Consider the following 7412-nt stretch of genomic DNA (forward strand, 5'->3'; position numbering starts at 1 on the left):
GACATCAGTATGCCACAGGCCAGAGGTATGCCACAGGACATCAGTATGCCACAGGCCAGAGGTATGCCAAAGGACATCAGTATGCCACAGGCCAGAGGTATGCCACAGGCCAGAGGTATGCCACAGGACATCAGTATGCCACAGGCCAGAGGTATGCCACAGGACATCAGTATGCCACAGGACATCAGTATGCCACAGGCCAGAGGTATGCCACAGAACATCAGTATGCCACAGGACATCAGTATGCCACAGGACATCAGTATGCCAAAGGCCAGAGATATGCCACAGGCCAGAGGCATGTAATCAAAGCTCAATTTATCATGATGTAAACGCCAGAAAGCTAAAATTTGGATGTAACTGATCTGTGTCTGTGAAATGCATCACTAAACTCAGCTGTGAATCTTACCTCCTGTCTCTGGGGTTGCTCTCGCTCAGGGAAGTGGATCTAGTTGACGCTAAGACAGAAAAACACAGTTTTTATTTATTCTGATTTAACCAGGAAGTACTATTGAGGTCTGAAAACCTCTTTCACAAGGGACACCTGGTCAAGAGGGGAAATTTAACCATCACACTCATTATCAAGCTCATAACAATATCTTATTTAACCATCACACTCATTATCAAGCTCATAACAATATCTAATTTAACCATCACACTCATTATCAAGCTCATAACATAAAATGGCCTAGTCATAATGCCGTGTTCAAAACAACTGGGAACTGGGAAATCTCAGACTTCCGAATTCAGCACGTTCAAGACAACTGGGAACTCAGGAAAAAAAACAGATCCAACTGGCAAAAATCGTTTTGAAGAGTCATCCAACTCGGAATTCCAACTCGGGAACTCAGGCCTCTTTCTAGAGCTCTGACTTTCCGACCTGAAGAGCACTGACGTCATGATTTGACCTCGTGTTTTTTCAGAGTTCCCAGTTGTCTTGAAAGCGGCAAGAGTGCTACTAACACCAGGGAAGATTACTTTACAGCACTAGCAACAGTTCCCCTAGCCTACACAATGATCTTAGGTCAGTTTAGCATTTCCCCCACTAATGGTTAAGGTTATGCTTGGGTGAGGGGAAGCTGATCCTGGACCTGTACCTAGCAGTTCCTATATACAGGCAACAGCAACCGAAACATCACAGTGGTGGCCATTTGTAGCACAGACACAAAAATGACAGGACTGCCAAGTCATCACTTGTTCTGTAGAGTAATAAAGGAGTGGTAAAAAGAGAGGGCTGCAGACTCACTCCTCTTAATGGCGGCCCTGATGGAGGAGAGAGGTCCTTGGCTGGAAGAAAGGAAAGAAGAACACAATAAAGGGAAGGGGAAGTGATGTCATTCCTTCATTCACCTGTTATCTTTCTCCATTACAGTTCAGGTTTCCTTCCAGAAACACAGCTAAGGTGTGTGTGTGTGTGTATTTGTATTTATTATGGATCCCCCATTGGTTATAACTTTTACAGAAAAACAGAAATGCCAGTGGTGGAGGTGTTGCTGTTTATATTCAGAACCACATTCCTGTAAAGCTTAGAGAGGATCTCATGTTAAATACAGTTGAAGTAATATGGCTACAGGTTCATCTGCCTCACCTAAAGCCCATTCTGGTGGGAAGCTGCTATAGACTACCAAGTGCTAACAGTCAGTATCTGGATAACATGTGTTAAATGCTTGATAATGTATGTGATATCAACAGAGAGGTATATTTTCTGGGTGATTAAAATATTGACTGGCTTTCATCAAGCTGCCCACTCAAGAGAAAGCTTCAAACAGTATCCAGTGCCTGAAACCTGGTTCAGGTTATCAGTCAACCTACCAGGGTAGTTACAAACAGCACAGGAATGAAATCATAAACATGTATTGATCATATCTTTACTAATGCTGCAGAGATGTGCTTGAAAGCAGTATCCAAATCCATTGGATGTAGTGATCACAATATAGTAGCCATATCTAGGAAAACCAAAGTTCCAAAGGCTGGGCCTAATATAGTGTATAAGAGGTCATACAATACGTTTTGTAGTGATTCCTATGTTGTTGATGTAAAGAATATATGTTGGTCCGTGGTGTGTAATGAGGAGCAAACAGACGTTGCACTTGACACATTTATGAAATTGCTTATCGCAGTTACTAATAAGCATGAACCCATTAAGAAAATGACTGTAAAAACTGTTAAATCCTCATGGATTGATGAGGAACTGAAAAATGTTATGGTTGAGAGGGATGAGGCAAAAGGAATGGCAAATAAGTCTGGCTGCACAACCGATGGGCAAAAATATTGCAAATTGAGAAATCATGTGACTAAACTGAATAAAAATAAGAAGAAACTACACAATGAAACAAAGATAAATGACATAAAGAATGATAGTAAAAAGATTTGGAGCACCTTAAATTACATTTTGGGCAAAAAGCCAAACTCAGCTCCATCATTCATTGAATCAGATGGCTCATTCATCACAAAACCCACTGATATTGCCAACTACTTCAATTATTTTTTAATTTGCAAGATTAGCAAACGTAGGCATGACATGCCAGCAACAAACACTGACGCTACACATCCAAGTATATCTGAACAAATTATGAAAGACAAGCATTGTAATTTTGAATTCCCTAAAGTGAGTGTGGAAGATGTGAAAAAATGATTGTTGTCTATCAACAATTACAAGCCACCGGGGTCTGACAACTTGGATGGAAAATTACTGAGGATAATTGCGGACGATATTGCCACATCTTCAATTTAAGCCTACTAGAAAGTGTGTGCCCTCAGGCCTGGAGGGAAGCAAAAGTCATTCAACTACCTAAGAATAGTAAAGAACCCTTTACTGGCTCAAATAGCCGACCAATCAGCCTGTTACCAACCCTTAGTAAACTTTCGGAAAAATTTGTGTTTGACCAGATACAATGCTATTTTACAGTACACAAATTGACAACAGACTTTCAGCACGCTTATAGGGAAGGACATTCAACAAATGACTGATGATTGGCTGAGAGAAACTGATGATAAAAAGATTGTGGGGGCTGTTTTGTTAGACTTCAGTGCAGCTTTCGACATTATCGATCATAGTCTGCTGCTGGAAAAACGTATGTGTTATGGCTTTACACCCCCTGCTATAATGTGGATAAAGAGTTACCTGTCTAACAGAACACAGAGGATGTTCTTTAATGGAAGCCTCTCCAACATAATCCAGGTAGAATCAGGAATTCCCCAGGGCAGCTGTCTAGGCCCCTTACTTTCTTTCAATCTTTACTAATGACATGCAATCTTTACTTTGAGTAAAGCCAGTGTGTCTATGTATGCGGATGACTCAACACTATACATGTCAGCTATTACAGCGACTGAAATGACTGCAACACTTAACAAAGAGCTGCAGTTAGTTTCAGAATGGGTGGCAAGGAATAAGTTAGTCCTAAATACAAATCATTCAATAAACCTCAACTAAATCTTGTAATGAATAATGTGGAAATTGAGCAAGTTGAGGTGACTAAACTGCTTGGAGTAACCCTGGATTGTAAACTGTCATGGTCAAAACATATTGATACAACAGTAGCTAAGATGGGGAGAAGTTTGTCCATAATAAAGTGCTGCTCTGCATTCTTAACAGCACTATCAACAAGGCAGGTCCCACAGGCCCTAGGGTTGTCGTACCTGGACTACTGTTCAGTCGTGTGGTCAGGTGCCACAAAGAGGGACTTAGGAAAATTACAATTGCAGAACAGGGCAGCAAGGCTGGCCCTTGGATGTAAACAGAGAGCTAACATTAATGATATGCAAGTCAATCTCTCCTGGCTCAAAGTGGAGCAGAGATTGACTTCATCACTACTTGTATTTATGAGAGTTATTGACATGTTGAATGCACCGAGCTGTCTGTTTGAACTACTGGCACACAGCTCAGACACCCATACATACCCCACAAGACATGCCACCAGAGGTCTCTTCATGGTCCCCAAGTCCACAGTACTACATAGAGCCATGACTACATGGAACTCTATCCCACATCAGGTACACATGCACAGGCACATGCACAGGTACAGGCACATGCATACACACACGTACACATGGATTTTGTGTTGTAGATATGTGGTAGTAGAGTAGGGGCCTGAGGGCACACACTTAAGGTGTTGTGAAATCTGTTGTGAATGTATTATAATGTTTTAAAAATGGTATAACTGCCTTCATGTCTTTGGACCCCAAGAAGTATAGTTGTTGCCTTGGCAGGAACTAATGGGGATCCATAATAAACCCCAGGAAGAGTAGCTGCTGCCTTGGCAGGAACTAATGGGGATCCATAATAAACCCCAGGAAGAGTAGCTGCTGCCTTGGCAGGAACTAATGGTGATCCATAATAAACCCCAGGAAGAGTAGCTGCTGCCTTGGCAGGAACTAATTGGGATCCATAATAAACCCCAGGAAGAGTAGCTGCTGCCTTGGCAGGAACTAAATGGGGATCCATAATAAATACAAATACATTAGTTCCTGCCAAGGCAGCAGCTACTCTTCCTGGGGTCAATTACAATTGTTTTAGCTGTTTATTAGAGGAAGTTAGAGAGTCTACCACACTTGTTCAGGAGGGAAATTCCTCACCCAACCACTAGCCCTGCTTATACCTCCTAGCCTGATAGCCAGGTGTGTGTGTGTGTGTGTGTGTGTGTGTGTGTGTGTGTGTGTGTGTGTGTGTGTGTGTGTGTGTGTGTGTGTGTGTGTGTGTGTGTTTGTCAAGCAAGGTAATAATTAATGATATGACAGTTATCCGTCAGAACTTGGCAGAACTCACCTCAGTCTGTGTTCCTTGTGCCTCTCTGAGAGAGACAGAGAGAGAGAGAGAGAGAGACAGAGAGAGAGAGACATAGAGAGAGAGACAGAGAGAGAGAGAGAGACAGAGAGAGACAGAGAGAAGAGAGAGAGAGAGAGACAGAGAGAGAGAGAGAGAGAGAGACAGAGAGAGAGAGAGAGAGAGAGAGAGAGAGAGAGAGAGAGAGAGAGAGAGAGACAGAGAGAGAGACAGAGAGACAGAGAGAGAGACAGAGAGACAGAGACAGAGAGAGAGACAGAGACAGAGAGACAGAGACAGAGACAGAGACAGAGAGAGAGAGAGAGAGAGAGAGAGAGAGAGAGAGAGACAGAGAGAGAGACAGAGACAGAGACAGAGACAGAGACAGAGAGAGAGAGAGAGAGAGAGAGAGAGAGAGAGAGAGAGAGAGAGAAGCAGGGTTACTGAGAGAAGAGTAGCTCCAGCCCACCTGGCCACTACCCTGTACATAATCAGCTTCCAACAAGGCAATTTGCGTGAGTAAATGTAACCAACTAACATTGATAAGTAATATATATAATATATTATAAAAATAAAGCAAACTGGATGGAATATGGGGAAAAATGCACCAAATTCTTTTTTAATCTTCAACATAGGAATGCTACCAAAAAGAATTTACTGAAACTGGTTACAAATGACGGAGTCACCCATGATTCACCAAATGATATCTTGAAGGAGGAAACAAAGTACTTTAAACATATGTTTTCTTTTCAGTCGCCTCCATCTCCTCTAACTGAAGCTAATTGTAGAGATTTTTTTTCTATTGATAATGTAAAATTAACAGCCATACAGAAAGACTCATGTGAAGGTGAAATTACAGAGGAAAACTCCAGGGTTGGATGGCATACCAGTCGAATTATACCAAACCTTTTTTGATATACTAAGAGGACCGTTATTAGCATGTTTTAACCACTCCTATGTAAATGGTAGATTATCTGACACTCAAGAAGAAGGTCTGATCTCATTATTACTGAAAAAGGATACAAGTGGAAAATATAAAGGCCCCTTACACTTCAGTGTTGTGATGCAAAAATTTTAGCAAAATGTATAGCGCATAGAATTAAAAAGGTATTGTCGGATATTATTCATTCTAATCAGACAGGTTTTTTACATGGACGATACATTGGAGATAATATAAGGCAAGTACTGGAAACAATAGAACACTATGAAAAATCTGGGAAACCAGGCCTGCTATTCATAGCAGACTTCTAAAAGGCATTTGATAAAGTACGACTGGGGTTTATATATAAATGCCTGGAGCATTTCAATTTTGGAGAATCTCTTATAAATTGGGTTAAAATCATGTATAGTTACCCTAGGTGTAAAATAGTAAATAATGGCTATTTCTCAGAAGGTTTTAAACTGTCAAGAGGAGTGAAACAAGGTTGTCCACTATCGGCATACCTTTTTATCATGGCCATCGAGATGTTAGCTATTAAAATCAGATCCAACAATAATATCAAGGGATTAGAAATCCAGGGCTTAAAAACAAAGGTGTCATTGTACGCTGATGATTCATGTTTTCTTTTAAATCCACAACTTGAATCCCTCCACAGCCTCATAGAGGATCTAGATACATTTTCTAACCTCTCTGGATTACAACCAAATTATGATAAATGTACTATATTACGTATTGGATCACTAAAAAATACAATTTTTACATTACCATCTAGTTTACCAATAAAATGGTCTGATGGTGATGTGGATATACTCGGAATACATATCCCAAATGAAATAAATGATCTCACTTCAATAAATTTTAATAAAAAGTTAGCAAAAATAGATAAGATCTTGCTACCATGGAAAGGTAAATACCTGTCAATTTGTGGAAAAATCACCCTGATTATGTCACACCCTGGTGCTGGGACTCATTATTGTTTATCCAGGGTGTGTGCAGTCTATGTGTTTATGTTCTAGGTTGGGTGTCTAGGTTGTTGTTTTTCTAGGTTTGTTCAATGACTCCCAATCGGAGGTAACGAGTGTCAGCTGTTCGGCTCGTTATCTCTGATTGGGAGCCATATTTATTCTGTATGTTTTCCTGTGGGGTTTGTGGGTTTTTGTTTCCTGGTTACATGTTCCGTATTTCAGTGATTTGTAACTTGAGAACTTCACGTATCGTCTTTTGTTTTGTTTTCGTGAGTACGTTTATTAAAATATCATGTTCACTCGCAACGCTGCGCTTTGGTCCGCTTCTTCATATGTAGACGATCGTGACAGAAAAACCCACCACAAGAGGACCAAGCGGCGTAACAAGCGGCAACAGGACCTACCTACGCAGGATTTATGGGAGCCTCCTAAGGACTTTTGGACATGGGAGGAGATACGGGCTGGAAAGGGTCCTTGGGCACAACCAGAGGAGTACCACCGCCCTCGTGAAGAGCTGGAGGCAGCTGCAGCCGAGAGGAGGTGGTATGAGGAGGCAGCGCGGAGTCGAGGCTGGAAGCCCGTGGTTACTCCCCAAAAATTTCTTGGGGGGGGGCTAAAAGGGAGTGTGGCGAAGGCAGGTAGGAGACCTGCGCCTACTCCCTGGACTGACCGTGGAGAGCGGGAGTACGGGCAGACACCATGTTACGCAGTAGAGCGCATGGTGTCTCCTGTACGCAGGCATAGCCCG

The sequence above is a fragment of the Coregonus lavaretus genome (assembly GCF_964263955.1).
Source record: "Coregonus lavaretus genome assembly, contig: HAP1_SCAFFOLD_927, whole genome shotgun sequence".
In the NCBI taxonomy this organism is placed as follows: Eukaryota; Metazoa; Chordata; class Actinopteri; order Salmoniformes; family Salmonidae; genus Coregonus; species Coregonus lavaretus.